This window comes from Gadus chalcogrammus, chromosome 9 (assembly GCF_026213295.1).
Source record: "Gadus chalcogrammus isolate NIFS_2021 chromosome 9, NIFS_Gcha_1.0, whole genome shotgun sequence".
NCBI classification, from domain to species: Eukaryota; Metazoa; Chordata; class Actinopteri; order Gadiformes; family Gadidae; genus Gadus; species Gadus chalcogrammus.
The window spans coordinates 24,100,134-24,117,398 of NC_079420.1; the positions used below are offsets into that span (position 1 = coordinate 24,100,134).

General features: G+C 43.2%; 1 protein-coding gene across 4 annotated transcripts in view; it reads left to right on the forward strand.

Moving 5' to 3' along the window:
• The first annotated feature begins 1,089 nt into the window (after nucleotides 1-1,089).
• pik3c2a (phosphatidylinositol-4-phosphate 3-kinase, catalytic subunit type 2 alpha) overlaps nucleotides 1,090-17,265 on the forward strand; it is an 88,456-nt gene continuing 72,280 nt past the window's right edge. For 3 of the 4 annotated variants that reach the window (XM_056598483.1, XM_056598485.1, XM_056598484.1), the window contains exon 1: nucleotides 1,090-1,209. The gene's annotated coding sequence lies outside the window, so the exon portion shown is untranslated. The remainder of the gene's footprint in view (nucleotides 1,210-17,265) is intronic. The other variant, XM_056598486.1, reaches the window with a different exon arrangement.

The following is a 17,265-nucleotide window of genomic DNA, read 5'->3' on the forward strand; positions in this document are numbered from 1 at the left end:
TTGAGAACGAAGCCGCTTTCCAGAGGGCAACCATTGAAACATTTTATGGCCAGGTGATTTTATGGCCATTTTATGCCTGTCATGGTATTTGCCTGTGACAGGCAACGCCTAGTGTAGATGTCCTGAAGTCCAGGGAGTGCAGTGCTGGTGATTTTCTCTGCACGACTGATAACTCTATGCAAGGCCTTCTTATCCTGAGAGTTGCTATTTCCGTACCAGGTTGTGATATTTCCAGAAATAACAGACTCTATTGATGATTAGAATGTTTTCTGCAGCTATCTGGATATTCTAAATTTGTTCAGCTTTCTAAGATGGCACCGACGCTGTCTTGCGTTTTTCAGCAGGTTGGAGATGTGTGATGTCCATGAAAGGTTCTCAGAGATGACTAGCTATTTAAATTGTCTCACTGCCTCCACCAGGGCACCATTGATGTTCAGTGGTGTGTGATGTAGCCTCTGCTTGTCCCTTCTGAAGTCAACCACCAATTCCAGTTGGCCCTACAAGGGTTTTCTGAAATATAAGGTACAGTTCATTAAAGACGTTTGCTGTTCTGAGTGCTCAGCTTTTAATAAAAATCATTGAAGGGTCTGGCACGTTGAACAGGCCTGGATTAATTCACAGGATCGAAATACACGCGTGTTCATCAGACTTTCATACCCAGATATTACATTTTTCTTTAAATAGCAGCGGGTAGCATTATCTTTTCCTAAAGATAAGGCTAGAAAGCTTGCTTAGGCAAAATTGATCAATCTTTGCCTTAGCCATCTTTAAAGCTGGGGGGGGGGGGGGGGGATTGTGTACCAAACACTTTTACTATAAGTAAAACAGTGATATTATTGTTTTGAAGATAAAGGTGATGCAGGTGTCATGATTCATTATTTGTTAATTTCTTCTGAATTTCTAATTTAATCTTTGTTAATGTCAACCTCTTTTCACAACACATCTCCGTTAATTGAGAGGATTCTGCTTTCAGAACCGGACAGAGAACAGTGAACTGTATGGGCTGGTGTTTAATCCACATGGTGGCGCGGCTCTCCAAGTCAGCAGTGGGCGGGTTCTCCAAACAGAAACACCTCAACCGGAAAACACTCCAACTCAGCAGTGGATGGATTGTCCGGGCAGAAACACCGCAACCGGAAATGACGTTAGCGTCCAGCAGAAAAAATGCAGTTGCAGGAGTAATGGCTGCAAAGCGCGAGCCGCTAAAAGGTAAGAGATTAACAGTTGGTTAACGTCATACTAGGCGCCAAAGTTATGTCGTATCGTTACAACTATTCCGCCTTTATTCGCATGTTGTAGTTGAACAATATGTAGAGTTTTGACGGTTTGTGGTCGACTTGTTGGCAGGTCGGTGTTTGAGAGCTTTACTTATTTAATCAGTGTTTAAAGTTCAGAAACATCGACAGGAACACCTGGTCATCGCCGGCTAACGCACACACATGTTCTCCGATGAGCTGTCACTGTGTGTGGCTAGTTCATTGGACTGTTCAACCCGGTCCGGGTTAAGATGCTAACAGCTAACTTGCATACAGTCAAACTTTGCGTGATAAGTTCTCACGTCGGCGTTACGTTCAGAATGAAGAGACGTTCGGTACAGAGCCGGCCCCGGGTACGAGCCCAGGCCGGGGTACGAGCCCAGGCCGGGGTACGAGCGCTTTCCCGTGATGATGGGATGTCTTTAGGATGTCTTCGATAGGGCTTGTAGGCAGTTCCGCTTAAATCTTCCGCATTGCAAACTTGTTTTTACGGATACTTTTGTAAATGTTTTAATTTTTGTTCAATACTGAATTACACACGGATGGTCCGTTAGATTCAAATCTGACCGCGGCGACCAAATCAACACATTACACCAGCCAGAAGCCCAATGTCAATGCTGCCTTATGGCGTGTTTCCACCGAGCAGTGCTGTTAGGTGCGGTACGGTTAGGTGGGGTGTGTTTCCACCGCTGACTGTACCATTATGGTAGGGCGGGGTTTAATCCGGAAAGCGATAACCGGGGCAGCTACATCATCATTGTGACATCATAGCAGGACGACACAGTGTAGCCTGCTAATAAAAACTATGAAAATGTAGAACACAACACATTAAAAATAGCAACAATGGAAGACGTCCAAGAAGGACGGCGAACTTTTGCTCAGATTTTCTCCAATAAACAAAGCTTTTGCCGTTGTCCAGAAATACTTCCCGGGTATTGTTTGTTTGTTTTATCGCCCTGTCGCACGTAAGTGACGATACTGTCGACCAATCTAAGGACGAAGTATGTAGCTCCAACCTTTCGGCACCCTATCAGACCGCTTGGTAGCCAAATGAAGGAGGATCGAAAAATAGGTCCGCCTAATGCTGCGTTTTATTATCCATCCGTCTCGGAGGTCCGAGGACGTTGCCTAGCGACACGCAAAAACACGCCCCTTTTCCTCGGACGGCGAACTCGCTATCTCGGTTGAACTCAGGGGTGACCGAGCAAAATTCCGAGACAGAATTCAAGATGGCTGCGCCCAGTGTGACTTGAAGTATGAACTGTTTTCATTGTGCTCGGACCACTTTGGTGGTTTAAATGACAATTTCAATCACTCGTATTATTGCAATACCTTACTGCGTCCGTATCTCTGCCTATGGCCTATAGCCTACTTATTTTGGAGCGCTCGGTCCTCTGCCAATGCTACTGCGGCAACAGCTTTCCGGGTGGCGACCATGTTTTCCTCCAACGACCGAGCAAAATAATAAAACGCTTGAAGTGTGGGCGTTGCGTCAGATCCGAGATCCGAGTCGGTTCGCAGAGAATACTCGAACGCAGCCTAAGCTCGTCTCAGTGCCCTTATTTTTGGACCCCGCCCACTTTTGGCGGTGGAAACGAGAACCGTACAGCACCTAACCGCACCGCTTGGTGGGTACGGTTGGCACCTCTTTGTTTGCGCCTCTTTTCTAATATTTACAGTAGCCATATCCTTGTTGTTATTGAGCGTGCAGTTATGATTACGTACTTTGTGTGCCTTCCGTTTCCCGCTGTTGTGGTGATGCTATAATGCAGGGGTGCCCAACCTTTTTTGGTCCAAGATCTACTTTTAAAGTTGATAGTGTATCGAGATCAACCAAGCCATATAGAAAGCCGTAGCGTAGCCACAATTTATTATGCACCTATATAGAACACGGTTTTCTGACGCAAAGATAAAGTTTTAACAATAATCATTCATTTGAAGTAAATGTGCGAGGTGCAAAGAATAAGTTCAAGTAGGCCTAGGACTGGCCTGTAACAACACAACAGGCATAAAAACAACCCAAATAATACAATGCCTAATTCAAGTGGTATCTATACCTTAGTGGGACACCTGGCACTGAGTGCAGGAAGCTAGTCTCACAGTCGGGACAGTAGCAGCTGAGTGCCAGCCGTAAGCAGGATGCAAGGTGGTCATCAGTAGGGATGCACTGAAATGACAATTCTTGGGCGAAACCGAATATACTGAAACAGTTGGCCGAAAGCCGAAAGCGAATACCGAATGTGGCTTTTGCTATTTTTCATTCATTTAGCTTCATTTTTCACCATTGCAAAAATCAAACAATTACATTTATAGGGCTGGGAATCTATCCGAATTTCCTGGATCGATCCGATTCCGATTCATAAGGTCACGATCCTATTCGATCCACGATTCGATCCGATTCGATTCGATATCAATCTATTTACAGACATAATGCAAATAAATACTGTCCCATAGACAAAACAGCTCCATGTGTTTGTGATTGTATCTGTGTACGTGTAAGAGGGACACAGAGAGAGAAGAGTCAAGAATCAAGTATTTATTTTAGACAAAAATCCAAGTATTATTTGAAATTTAAGTAACATATCCATGGCAGAATTAAAACAATGACCAGAACTAAACAACAATGACCAAATAAAATATGAATAAATTAAAATTAAGTGGCCCTCTATATTAGAAAACTACAACAACCCCTGTACCCAGTCTTTGACAACCAGAGACTTGTGAAATGCCATACGAAGCCGATTTTTTGGGTGAAACCGCATAATGCTACGGCCACACCAAACGCGTGTAACGTGTCTTAACTTGACGCTTGATCATTGTGTGTCACAAAAATGGTTCAACGCGCCAACGCGCCTGTGGCTGCGCTGGATTTAGGAGTCCGAGGTAGGAAACCCAAACGCCGCCGTGTTTGGGTGCATGATGGAGTTTAGATCGGGTTAGATTAAATAATCTCGGATATAAATAACAATAATCGGGTTAAATAACTTCACATGGTGTGTCTGGTGTGTTTCCAGCATTCGTAGTGTTGATCAGCAGATAGTCCGCCAAGACGTTGAGGTTGCTTAGCAACCAGAGACGCTGTCCATGCAAGTGAACGGAGCGTTCCCTCTTCGTCATAACTATCAAACCAAACATCCTTCACATTCAACGAGCGAACATTATGAAAGGAAAATGCACATTTCTCGCTAAAAATGTTTACATAAACGCATTTAATGGCGTAACTATGTTACTATTTCCACCAAGAATAAAGAAAGATGTCGGCCGTATGCTTCTGTGCAAGCGTCACTACTCTCTGCCAGTGACGTCGGGTCAAGCTCCACACTGATTTGTTCCATTAGTAGATGGAACAAGGAGGTGTCCGATAGGCGGAGATGATCAGCGGGAGTGGCCGCCAGCGAAGCTGTGCATGGTGGGAGTTGTTGTCTTCAATCCACAAGCGCCAAAAAGTCACTTTCTGCCTTTTCTCGGTCAAGACGGCACCAAATTAGAATTTTATTTTATTATTCGACTACATATAGGACCCAATTTCAATACATATTCATGCCTCCACCGGTGAAATGCTCCTATAAGTTTCGGTTTCGTTTAGCCGGCACTTGCTTTTTATAGTGCGCCTTGCGCGTCAAAGAAAATAGTGCCTTTAGTCACCTAGAGAAGATCGATCCAGACATTTTTGGATCGATATCGTGCTTTTTGAGCGTGAATCGATATCGCATCGCGGATCGATTTTTTGAACACAGCCCTAGTCTTTTAGAAACTTTTTTGTCTTGCTTTTCAATAAAAAAAAAATCTATTACAAAATGTGCTACTGAACATTTTCTAACATTCCAGAAGACCTTATAGCAAGAATATAAGAAAATATAAATTTAAATAAATATGAGTAAAACAAAATATGCAGTTGCGTGCACTTGAGAGACAAACCCCGCACGCAGAAATTAAAGACTGACGCGCTACCTCCACTCTACCACTCTCAATGCGCAACAAACATGGAGGCATGCTTAAGGTTCAACAAGGACAATCAAATAGCGAATACACTCTGAGAGCCTGTATCTCTAATCAAGAATATTCTCAGGCAATGCCAAGGGATCGGTCCCGAAAGAGCCTCTGTCGGAGAGATCCCTGTACGATAAGGGCTCCGAGGTCCACGGGAATACCCAGTTATGGTGACTAGGGGTGTGAACGGTTACAGAAAATTGTAAACGGTTACACAACCCCTTTTTTTTTTCGTGTACACGGTTAACCGTTTTTTTTTTTTTTTTTAAGTGGACCGCAGTCGCGCTATACGACCAATGGAGGGTAGTGTTTAGATCGGGCCCAGAAAATCAAGCCCGACCCGGCCCGAGCCCGTGCACGTTCTGTCTGAGCCCGGCCCGACACATTAATTGTAATTATGAGCCCGAGCCCGGTTTCATACATCTGTAACTTTGTACACATTTGTTACTTAGGCCTACTCTGCTAAATATATATGTAGGCTAAGGGATAATGCATAGAACGCCGGTCATTATCGGGAAAATAAGCACCGACAGGGCGAACAGGTCACCGACGCACAGCGGAGGTGTCTTGCTTCGCCCTGAAGGGGCTTATTTTCGATAATGACCTGCGACGTCCTATAGGCTACATTATCCCGCTTATTACACGGCCACTTGCCAAAACGAAAAAATGACTTCACATGGTGTGTCTTTTTACAATTTATAATTCGTTACCTGCATTCGTAGTGTTGATCAGCAGAGAAATAGTCTGCCAAACGTCTTTGGTTGCTTAGCAACCAAAGACGCTGGGGTTGACAAGTTACCGGACTACTACCCATGCAAGTGAACGGAGCCTTCCACGCCATTGAGAAGACCCGTGTAGTAGGCCTGTAACGATACAGAAACTCACGATTCGGTTTGTATCACGATTTTTGACCCACGGTTCGATACATCCCACGATTTTTTTAAATTTAAAAAGCATTTTATTTAAACAACACTTATCTACCAATTAACTTTATGTAACATTTAATAGCAAATATAAGCAGACAAACTGCCAGTCAAATCACACAAAACAATAGAGACAGGATCACAGAGGCAATTTTTTTTGCGCTTCGCCCACTCTGGATAAATGTCGTTCATATCGCATATGAGGACTTCGACGGCTGTGGAGAAATGCAATCCTCTGTAGCCACGGAGAGCGGTCATCACAGAGAGGGCATCTCGTCGCATACTTACGGCATAGGAGGGGGCGCTGTCAGCAGACTATTATTTCGACAATTATTAGCAAATTTCAATCGGACATTTTGACCGGAGAGTTAGAAAGGGCATATCGCGCTTCTGCCTTCTCACACCGCGAGACAGGTTCGTGGCTTTGAGTTAGGGCTGGGCGATATATCGATATTTAAGATATATCGATATTTTTTCAAACGCGATATGAAACGAGACCATATCGTCAATATCGATATAATTTAATTTGCGTTGAAATTACAGCACATTTGTTCCAAATAACACCAGTTTCGAACCGCGCCTGCCGCCTGCTATTTCGTAACTCTGCTTATGTCTCTCCCGCTCTGCCTCCAGCTCACACACACAGTCTCTGCCTGCCCCCCCCCCCCCCCCCACTGACTCACGTCACTTTTTGAAACATGAGCCGTGTTCGAAATCGTTCACTATTCATTGGGTATTTTAAGTGCACTATATTGTGCATGAAATCAACCACTGAGAATTCGAACACCACTACAAAATGGCGAGCACCCTATATAGTGCACTATATCCGTGATAGGGAATGATTTCGAACACAGCTATGGAGTCCGCCTGCGCATGCAGCTCCGAGGAGCTTGTTTGCAAGCGAAAGACCAACGGCTCCATAGTATGGAAATGGTTTGGATATAAGTTGTCTGACGAATTACAAAATCACATAATTTGTGGAGTGTGCTTAAAAACTGTCGCAACCAAAGGGTTGCAATTCTGTCCATAATATTCCGGAGGTGCACACAGCTTTTGGCCGTGATATTATATATTATAATGTTCTCAAATACGAGGCGGAGGCAGTGTCTAGTCCACGGTTTATTCAACCATCAAACTGTATTCAATTCTGAACGGTAGGAATATTAATTGTAAATCGTAACGGTAGGTAAGTAATAACGGTAACTCCACAGTAGGGCTGTGCAATTAATCGAATTTCGATCGCGATATCGATTTTGGGGTCAAACGATCTCCAAACTCTTATAATCGAGTTGAAACGATTAATTTGATGTTTGGTTGACTTTCACATCAACCTGAAGTCGACTGAACCGCGCGCTGCCTGCTGCCGGCTGCCCGCTGCCGGGCGATGGTGCCTCGCGGCAACCGGCGGCATGTCGCAGTTCATGTACTTCAGTGATAATTTTCCGTTTTACAGTAGGCCTAGAGAGTTTATGAAAGAGACGCGCATGCGAAAGCATTCAACGCGGCGAGAGGGAGTACAATCTAACAGGCGTGCTGCATCAGGAAGTATGCCGTTGGCAGGAGGCGGGACATGCCAGTGAACCGCCAATCAGCAGCATCGACTGTTGACAGACATGTTGGAGTAGACCTACCGTGTGGAATATTAAAGTTTCAGTAACGTTACAGTTTGATGAATGATAACAAGCTCCTATAGCAGACTTTAACTAAGAGTTCTTTAAGGCAGAACTGCCAAGTACATCTTGTATATGTATTTCTGTTTAACAACAATATGATTTTTATTAGCCATGTGTTTGTTATGGCTTTGTGACTTTTAACTTTGCTATGGAGAAATGCTGGGACCGTTGTTCTCTAGACATTAAATAGGGAATGTATTATTTCAGTCGAGTCATTCGTCAGTGCATTTGGCTGAATATATTGTATTCATGAAATGTTTTATAAAAATCAAATGTTAGATTCAGAATGTTGTGGCAGACAGTACACTTACACACGAAAAAGGTTTTATTTTGGATACTTACACGTGTTTCTATGTCATAATTGATTGTGTCAATAAATGCATGTTTTCAAACTCAAAAATAATCGTTTGAATAATCGTGATATCAATATTGACCAAAATAATCGTGATTATGATTTTTCCCATAATTGAGCAGCCCTACTCCACAGTAACTTCAAGGTTTCTCACTCCGCGAGACCCAAACATAAAACATTAAAGGTCCCATGACATGAAAATCTCACTTTATGAGGTTTTCTATCATAAATATGAGTTCCCCTAGCCTGCCTATGGTCCCCCAGTGGCTAAAACTTGCGTTTGGTGTAAAACGAGCACTAGCTGTTCTGCTCGCCTTTGAAAAAACGGAGGCTCAAGCGCGCTGATTTGGAATGTCTTGGTCTGTCACAAAGCATCTAAGCTCCTCCCCTTACTCTGCCTGGCCCGCCCAGAGACGTTGGCCCGCCAATGAGACACGACCGTGCGAGCGCCACATGCGTGTGTGAACACTAGGGCTGTCAACGAATATTCGAAGTTCGAATATTCGTTCGAAATGTATCCAAAAACGCGAATTCGAACGTGAAAATTAATATTTGAATGTGAAAAAACACTCCCGCGGTACAAGCGCCTCTATCTGCTTTGTGAATGAGCCTCTGTCTGTTCGCGATGTCCCTCATAATATTCGAATGTGAAAAAACACTCCCGCGGTACAAGTGTAACAGACTAGTATTGTGAAGAGCGAATGTATTTTATCCCCTCGGGGTTTCCGTACTTGGATATAGGTATTCCAGCTCGGCTATGCCATTCAATAAGCATCCGAAGTAGAGCTCAGGGAGCTAGTAGTCTGGCTGGTGAAAGCTGCTATAACGCAATGTTCTTGGCAAAGTCCGAGACAGCTTTTTTTTCATGAATCCGAACGGTGCGTAGTGCTGGCCCTTTCGCTGGCATGGTGGAAGACGTAGGCGACATGCATTTTTTTCTTTATCGATTTTAATAGGCCTTCGCGATAAATGGTAAGCAAAGCAAGGAACGTTACCACTAGCATACTTTGTAACATTCCAAAGCGGGCGTCTTCTTCAGATTACTATACAGGGTTTTTTCTACAAAAAAAAAGTAGCAGGGAGCAGACCCCTGCGCAAAGCCGAGGGAGCAATGCGACCGAGGCGGGGGATGGTGTGGAAGGGGGGTCTTCCCTTCCATGGCGCGAAGCCTTTGAAAAAATAATGATTAAATGGTACATTCTGAGGCTATCTTAGAGAGAAATTCTAGCTCTTGTGGTCATCCTGAAAAACTAAAATACTATCAACTTTTGGTAGACTTGTACAACTTTACCCTGTAAATAAACACGACAAATTTCAAAAATATGGCTAAACTTTTATTAAGTAGGACAAATCACAACAGCAGCCGTCTGTTCCTGAGACTGCCCCAACGGCTCACTGCCTTGTCAAAATCAAATTGATCAATTGCAGGCCCCTCAATACTGATCCTGAGGAGGTGGTTCAGGGTAGCGTTAGTCATGGTAGACCTCCTGTGCCATGCCTCTATGGAACAAGTTTTGGGGCTCTAGAGTCAATAATGGCGACGCTATAGAAATGTTACTATTGTTGTCGTTTTCAGTTTTGCACTTTGCAGACAGTCCCTAAGCTCGCGGCTGAAAGCTGACTGCTCATAGAAGCCAATGCAATTCAGTTTTGCACTTTGCAGACGGTCCCTAAGCTCGCGGCTGAAAGCCGACTGCTCGTAGAAGCCAATGCAATTAACCGTTCGCTAAAGACGGCTCGTTTGGATGAAAACTATGTTGTAGCTGGTTCTCTGGGTTACTACACTTTTATTGGGCTAATTCGGCCGTGCAGCTGCCATTTAGTTCCCTGCTACGGGTTCCCTGGTAACAGGGAACCCTGTTCGACTGTTCGACTGTTCGTTTTGCTCTCGCAAAACTCTTGATCAACACTCGGCATTTGTTTATTTCTGTCGTTCATTGAAACCGCTTTGTGCAGAGAGAACTGGAATGGTCTTGTATACTTGCTTAGCATCTTAGCGCCTAGACCAAAAACCCATTCAAATACATAGTAGCTAGCTAGCTAGCTGCTAATAACTTTAACGTTAGCATGTCGACTCGGTCTGGGAAACTCCAATTCGGATCGGAATATTTTTGGAGTAATTATAAGTTATTTGAGGATCAGACACATTGTCAGGTGGTGGTGTTGGGATATTTTCGCGGAGAAAAGATCGTTTTGAGAAATAGTGTATGTTGTACAGCAGCATGTAAGTACAGATCCAAGTCTGACAGGTTCAGTCGGCATTTCGGTAGGATGGCGCACGCCGGGAGTATCGGGGCGCAGCGCCCCTGTTCCCTTGTTTAGAAAAAACCCTGCTATAGTTTGCGCGCTTGCAGGTGTGGTGGTGAAATGCAAGCGATACAAAGTTGTGGCTTTTCATGATAAGGCCTCCACGTTACTGGGCTGTTTATAGGATATATATATATCCCACTAATTTGAACCATGGTTTTGTCGCATTATTGACATATTGACGGCAACTGCGTAAAATAGGCAACCAGATATTCGAATAGTTCGAATTCGTGATTTTTTTTCCAAACGAACATTCAAATGTCATTTTTGAGCAATTTTGAGAGCCCTAGAACACACACACTGTAACGCAAGTGTTTCTTGTCGGTTCTTTGACGTCTCTTGTATTTCCACAACGAGACTGTATTGGGGGTTATCTGAGCCATGGTTGAGAAGGAATTGGGGGAAAGGAACTTTGGCTTTGACTCGCTGAAGTACATGAACTGCGACATGCCTCCCGTGTGTTCTAGAATATTTACAGAACACGGCTGAAGGCTATGTGCGCCTCGCCATTGCATACATCCACTGTAAACAGCGCATGGTACCGTGGCTGCACGGCAGAATTTCGGGAACGTCTTTGAATACTGTGTTAGTTGCCCACTAATACCTATATTAAAGAATACATAAAATAGCATGTCATGTCCGCCCCCCCCACGCAGTCGTTACGGTTCATAATATTTCGGAGGCGCACAAAGCTTTTGGCCGTGATGTTATATATTATAATGTTCTCTAATACGAGGCGGAGGCAGTGTCTAGTCCACGGTTTATTCAACCATCAAACTGTATCCAATTCCGAACGGTAGAAATAGTAATATCAAATCTGCGCACGGAGCATCGATATTTATCTTATATCGATATTCTGCTTGAAGATATCGATCGCCCAGCCCAACTTTGAGTGTCGCGATTTCGGTTTCGATACGCGTATCATTACAGCCCTACCGTGTAGCCTAATGCCCGGTGTTCAGTTACCCAACATTTATCGCGTGCATTTATTAGCTCCTTAATGATGTCCAAGTGGAACATTTGTAGCTTTATTAATCGCTAAATAAATAGTATGCAGTGTTTCCCCGCGCCGCTGCTGAATTTTCTCCGCCGCTGCAATAAAAATCCTTCTCCTAATTTTTTTTTTTTTTTTTTTACGTAGCTCCTTTTAGAAAATGTACAGCGCGTAACGTCAATTGCGCAGCACGCGGCACATCGTCACGTAACCAACATCAAAGAAGAAAAATACACAGCGAGTGTGGCAGTTGTTGGCAGTAGGCTACCCTACACGGTTGCAAAGTTACATTGATTCTAGCAGTAGCGAGTGAAGCGGCAGATCGAGGACAGAGAGAGACAGACAGAGAGAGAGAGAGAGAGACACAGAGAGAGAGAGAGAGAAAGTAAGTTGCTAAAATGTGTCGCTACATGACCACCAGTGTTAAAAACCCTCTGAGCCCAATCATTTTATTGTATCTATAAACCGCAACCTCCGTGCCGTTTTTCCTCTAGTATTGTGTGTGTGTGTGTAGGCCTATGTGTGTGTGTGCGTGTTGTCGCTCTTTTTGGGATCACTCATAGCCTTTACATGAGCTTATATCCAGTCAGGAATTTATAGCCTAGGTATTTTCGGGAACTTTGAAAAATGAATCGATACTGTTAGATCCGATGTTGTTCTTTATTGCCATATAAAATCCGTTTTCATCGCGTATTTTAGTTAGGGATTTATGCTAATCGCCTGTAAGCATGTGGTCATTAGCATAAATGCAGGGAAAAAACCTAAGGACTTCTTAAAAGATCATGAATAGTTTCTATTATGTATAACTTATATTTATTTTATAATTTTCTCATCACTTTTTGACTCCCAAGACTAAGAAGAAGTGTTTTAAGCAATAACAAGCTTATCATCGCTCTCTTGTCCTCTTCCCCTGACTCTCACTGTCTCACAAAGGAGCTTAGCTCACCTGAGGTCTATTTGTAGTGCTAAGGCTCACACTGATTGGTATTCAATTAGCATGTGTGAGTCTGTGTTATTTTCAAATTTTAGTTAGGTTTATAATTTAAAAATATGTGTTTTGCCCATTGTTGCAGGAGATTTCATTTTTGAACAAAGTGTCTTATGTAAAAAACAGTTATGCTTTGGGCATAGCAACCATGTTTAGTGTTTAAGCATGAGGCAAAAATCTGTAAATAAATTGTGCAAATTATATTTGCGTTGTGGCATTTTTGGTTTAAATATTACTATACAAAAAAATAAAAATCTGTAAATGAAGACACAAAAGGCAAAGTTACAACACCAATAATCCCATCTACAGTAATACACAGGACTGTTTGAATAGGATTTAAGTGCATATTCTCCTCTCAAAGTGCACCAGATTCATGCATTCCAATGTAAAGGGTACAAAAAAAATTTGGTCGGGGGGGCATGCCCCCGGACCCCCCTAGAGGGATCGGGGACCACACCACCGCTGCTGAAAAAAATCCTGCGGGAAACACTGGTATGCGTTATTTTTGATTTAATCTTTATTTATTTATTTTTTCGGTTTTCGTTTACTGATTTTTCCTAAACGGTTATGATTTACTAACCTGTTACACATGTACACGTGGTCGCACCCCTAATGGTGACGCCATTGTCAAAGGAGGGGCTAAGAAGCTGCACACACCGATCTAACCCGATAGACTTAGCTGAAAACCTGCTCCCGACCAGGTTTGGTTGAGGGCATAAGTTAGGGCTGTCGCAATAATCGCAAAAATGAAATATTGCGATATTTAGAGCACACCGCGGTAGATAATGGGCCATCGCGATCACCGCATATGTAGGCCTGTCGCGATATGCAATAAATCAATTAATTGCGTGATAAATTATAATGAGCGATAATTTTTTGCCGGCTGCAATAATTTCCATTCGCACTCTTTTTTTAAATCATTGCTTTATTGGCCTAATCTGAGAATAAATCTATGCCATAAACAGAAATATTATAGGCCTTTCTTACACGGGTCTTCTCAATGCCGTGGAACGCTCCGTTCACTTGCATAGATAGTCCGGTAATTTTTTGTCAACCCCCGCGTCTTCGTTTGCTAAGCAACGTCAACGTCTTTGAAGGACTATTTCTTTGCTGATCAACACTACGAATGCTGCTAACGAATAAATTGTAATATAGAACGGGATGATGTAGTATAGAACGTCGCCGGTCATTATCTAAAATAAGCCCCTTCAGGGTGAAGCAAGACACCTCCGGTGCGCGCCGGTCGCCTGTTCGCCCTGTCGGGGCTTATTTTCCCGATAGTGACCGGCGTTCTATGCATTATATTTATATACATTATATATATTTAGCAGGGTAGGCCTAAGTAACAAATGTCGGGTTGAAATCGGGCTCCGGCTCATAATTACAGGGCACAACGAGTAAACCCCCTCGTCAAGTGTCAGTAGCCGCGTTGACATGGACACATCTGTTCCGCATAGATTTCTATGCGGAACAGAAAATGATCATGTATACGCCTCATTCGGAATACAATTATCTGTTCGGCATATATTCTATGCCGAATAGAAGAGGTGGTGTAGTCCGTTTTAATCGCCATGTATGCACTGATTCCGAATAGATTGGGGTTTAACTCAGAGCAGCCGCAGTAGTTCGCAATTGGTCCACTGAGCTCCGTCGGTACTTTTAAGCACACCGAACTTCACCGCTGTCAAGGAAAGTGGATTTATTGCCTGATTCACGTCTTTGTTATCACTCCGTAAAAGTAGTCCGGTAAGCGTGTCCGGTGTAACTATAAATGAGTAGGCTACTAGTAGTACTTTTGCAGGCTGAACGTTAAAATACTTCTTAACTTAGAGAGATGGCAGCTGCAGTAGTTCGCAATTGGACCTTCGAGGATTCCCTGGTCACTAAATTCCTGTAAGACCACTCTCTCCCACCAGTCTTGGCTGCAGACTCGCATCCAAATTCCTCTTGTTTACGGCGGAGCTTAAGGTAAATATAAAGATCTGACGAGAAATTGACGTTGCTGCGCTGTACTCCTCCTTCTTAATTGACGGAGCAGGCAGAGAAAAGCTCTCTCCTGCTGTGCTTTCATTAAAATCAAATTTAAAATCCCCGACAGTGATAAGACATCGCCGTCGGTCCAGAGATGCGTCAGGTGTGCGCGAGAGACAGAACGGACACTTTTGTTACTGCCATGTATACAGTAGCCTACATTCGGAACACATTTTAGGAACAGAACTATGCCGCATAGAATTCTATGCGGATCAGATGTGCCATGTAAACGCGGCCATTAACTTGTTGCATTGTCTGCGTGGGAGGGGGAGTCCTGGCGCAATCGTGTTTACATCCTTTTTATTTAGTGTTTCAATTTTATTTATTTTTGGTGGTGTTTGGTTTTTATTCAAGAGCATTTTTTGTTAATAATAGATTGTTTTTGGTTGTTTTGTTAATTTATTCTGGATATTTTAAATGTCTTCCAGACGGCCAGTTCCAGTGTTCTTTAAAAATAAAGGTTTATTGATCTTCGAAAGGGTGTACTTAATCATTATATTAGTTGAAAAACGGCAATATTATCGCTTATCGCAATAATTCCTGGGGCAATTAATCGCCCAGAAAAATTTGTTATCGTGACAGGCCTACGCATATGACCTGGTGCGGGTTGCGCGTTCATGAAACTGACCGTGGAATTCCAGAATGAAACGTGCGTTGCCATGATACCCATTCATTAACGTTCATTCATTTAGTTAGTGATGTTGCTAGGTACGCGTCCTGCGTCGCTGACGCATTAAAATCTGAAAGGACGCACTAAACTCACTATCCATGCGTCCCGGGGACGCATCTCATTTTCCCCATGAAAAACGATACATTGTGAACATTAAACAACTCGTGTTTAATCACAGTAACTGGCCAAAGAAAGCTTCTTGTGAGCAGACCGGACAAGCGCTGTTTCAACCCTCTGCGCATCTACTCGGCGCAGACGTGATCCCCTGTACAAAGTATCGCGACATGCTAATTTAGCCGCTACCAAAACAACTAGCTCGTCACCGCTGATTTCATTTCAACAATTAAAAATACGAACTTCATAGTAAATAAACCCACGTTTCCACTGCTTGATGCTGTGCTCATTCGTGTCGATTATGTTGTAACGTTTAGGGGACGTGCTGTAATGAAATAAATGAAACATAATCCGGTGGTGGTGAAGACAACTACATTGAACAGCAGCCGCCATATTGTTATGCCCAAACGGCACCTGCGCATACATCGCGCTTCCAACGAAGCTCCGGTTACGGGTGTGTTTTGAATTTAAATGTGCATTATCTCGCTTAAACGGCATTTTAAAAAATTGTGCAATAATATCGCATGCCGCGATATTGCGCCCCCTGTTTTCACCGCGGTGAAAATTCCTCAACCGTGACAGCCCTAGCATAAGTCACCATTGTGTTACAGTGACGCTAAAAGAGATAGACTTTCGTGTCCCAGCTAACCTAGGTTTTGAGCGCAACATAACTCGCTAACCCACAAATCAAGGTTCGTAGTACAGGGCATGCATGTTGTCCGAGGTGTTTTGATTTCAGGTGATGGCAAGCTTGATGTGCTGAAAGTCTTCGCAGACATTCCCCCTCTAGAAAGTTCAGCGGAACAATGTCTGCAAACGGCCTTATTTTCTTCGTTTTCCAAAACTTTAAAATGCTTCCACACTGCCGACGTGTTTGCTGCATTAAGTGTGCGCATATTTTTTTCGTTCTATTTGGTATTTTGTTGTTAACAGTTGCGCTCGGCTCTTTTTTCATCTCCGTGTAATGTCATTAAGTTGTTTACAAACTAACGTGCAGCTCTTTCTTAATCTCTCTTTTGATGAAGCGCACCCGGCTCTTTTTCTCACATCATCAAAAAAGAAATGTTCGGTAGTTTCTTCTGCCTTTTTACTAGGGCTGGCCCGAGGTAGATTGACGAACACAGAGCTTGTGACAGCCGTCAGCAACACGCAAGCTCTGTGTTCGCCAATCTACTTATCGAGTCTTAAAAACAAAATGGCGTCGACGGGTGATCTGCTGATGGTATTGTGTGTATAAAATTTCCTTTTAATAAACAATCTGTACACTTACAAAGTTCTCAATGCCTCGTTTCATATGTGAACACCCTTATTATGCTACCAAAGAAATGTCAGGCTACTTTAAGCCTTTTAAATGGTTTAAAATACTGATTTAGTTTTTAACATAACAGGGGTTTTTCTAGAAAAAATTCACAAGGGGGAAAACATCAATGGCGAGGGAGCAAAGCGACCGAGCTTTTGAAAATTTGAGGTAGAAATGGATCATTCTGAGGCTTGTGAAGGACCAGTATGTTGACTCGTATAGTAAGGCCAAATTACTCAAAATGGCTACAGTGATGTTGATAGGTTTTCAATGTAGTGAGTCCCCGGGACCCACAGGTGGCGAGTTGGGTGGGTCCCTGAGAAATTCAATGGGTCCCGACTCCCCAGTTTAAAAAATGTGTTTCTTTTTTATTATTATTCTATTTCTTAAATTAAATTAATAGTGTTAAACTCCTTGATGGTGGTATGATATGGTTAGAGCTGGAGTACTCAACCGTTCATGTTTAACACTAGAAACGCCGGGCCATTTTTACTTACTCCTAGCGCCGCAAGAGGGGTCAAATGACCCCTAAGTCATTTTAATGAGAAGCTGTGCATTTGCACATATTGATCACTAGGTGGCGCCAATGAGCTATTACCGCGCGAGTGCCACATTTGTGTGTGTGTGTGTCACAAGCCTAGTCCTCACGATTTTGTCATAAATGTAC